The following is a 1,824-nucleotide window of genomic DNA, read 5'->3' as shown; positions in this document are numbered from 1 at the left end:
GAGCATGACAAGTTTCAGAAAAGACTGGGGTTTTAAATGATGAATAATAATACCATCAATTCCATCAGTCTAGGTAGGTAGTTATACAAGCTGACAGCCAGCTTTCTTAGCCGAGTAGCTGCTGAAAGACTGGAAGAAACTTGCTCAAGATGGGGCACAGCCTGTTCATCTTTCCTGCAAGGAAAAGGTTTCCTTTTTCCTTGTAATGCTTGGTGCTGGTCCCTGTCAGAGACAGGCTAGACCTGAAGGCCAGTTGGCCTAATCAGATTTGATATGGCTTTTCATAATACATGTGGCACCTACCTAAGTTCTCCTGAATAACTTTAGAAGAAAGACCAAAATGACTTCCACTTGTGAAAGCATCCAGGGAGCCTTGAAGCAGGAAAATTCCCAAGGTGGGACAAACTTTGAATGTCTGGGCCACAGCAGACTGCAAGGAGCTGGTGAAGGAGTGTAGCTCTTGGTATTGCTGGCTCTTGTTTTTAAGCCACTGAACTGTCCTTTCACTCATCTCATTGCTAGGCTTTGTCCATTATTACAGATGGTTTTCTCAATGGACAATTGATGTAATAATTTCTGGTTTTAAAAGCAGTACCAGAAAGAGTCTTTTGCAGGGGAGATCAGTTTAGCTGAAGAAATGGCTGTAAGGAGGCAAGTGCAGAGCAGTCATTCCCACAACTACAGGTTTGGGACTGCTGATGGTGCTCCAGGATTCTGCTCACATCTGTAGAAAACAAAGCAGTTGTCTTTTCTTTGGTCAGTCTTAATACACTGAAGAAGCCAAACACATATGACTGAATGTGGCTTTTCCAAACCAGGCGTTAATGTTATGTAGCAGTAAGCTGCTGTGAGAGGGGAGATATCTGCTCAGCCATGTAAAGGTAAGGTGGACCATGAGAAAAGCTTTGCGTTGGGAAGTAATCTACACACTGAAAACCACTGAGAAACTCTGGATTAAGTACAAAGATGGAGAATCAGGAAAGAAACGTATCAGCCAGGAGCACATCACAGAGTCTGCATGCTGCGTTACTCAGTTTGCTGTTTTTAACGAAGTAAATATCAACACTTTTGTTTTGTTCCTGACTGTTCTAATAAATCCCAACAGTGTGACAAGAGTTCTGGCTTCTTCTGTTCATTACGTTATCCTGAAATCCACAGTGATAAAAGCTCTGAAAGCATTGCCTCTCCATATAAAAAAGCACCATGGAGACCAATTGTGAATTTACTACTGTGAGAGTCAAGAAAGAGAGTTGAATGGCAAAAAAGACTTCCAGTTACAAGACTAGGAGTATAATGTGATGATTTATCATGACTAAATTTTTCTTGTAATACATCTCAATACTGAAATGGATATTTACCAGAGATTAAGAGATTCACCCTCTTTTAATTCAGAAGCATGTTAAAACAATGCCATTCACTTCTTTACACACCTCATCCTCTTAAAGCCATTTCAAATGAACTATTGTCATAGGGTCCACTGGCTGCTTCCTATAGCCAGATGTTTCGTTCCATGGTGTTACTGTGTCATCACAGAGATCACTGCTATTGCATCACTACAGAGATCACTATTGCAGAGTCAGAGATCACTATTGCAGAGTCTTCATAGCTGAGACAAGACTCCTTTATTAACCCCAGCAGTCAGCTTGAGTGTCAAGTGTCTGTAGCTTTACATACTTGAATGCAGGAGCTGCTGGCTCTGAGATCTACAGGTGCAAGAAAAGATATTAAGCTCAGGACTACCACTGGAGTTACAAGGCAGATTGAAATTCAGCAAAGACAGGCAGCTGAAGAAACTAAGAGACCATATGTTGCCCAGATGTTTTC

This window comes from Antrostomus carolinensis, unplaced genomic scaffold (assembly GCF_000700745.2).
Source record: "Antrostomus carolinensis isolate BGI_N321 unplaced genomic scaffold, ASM70074v2 scaffold12958, whole genome shotgun sequence".
NCBI lineage: Eukaryota > Metazoa > Chordata > Aves > Caprimulgiformes > Caprimulgidae > Antrostomus > Antrostomus carolinensis.
The sequence above is the reverse complement of the archived record's forward strand: the minus strand, read 5'-3'. Positions refer to the sequence as shown.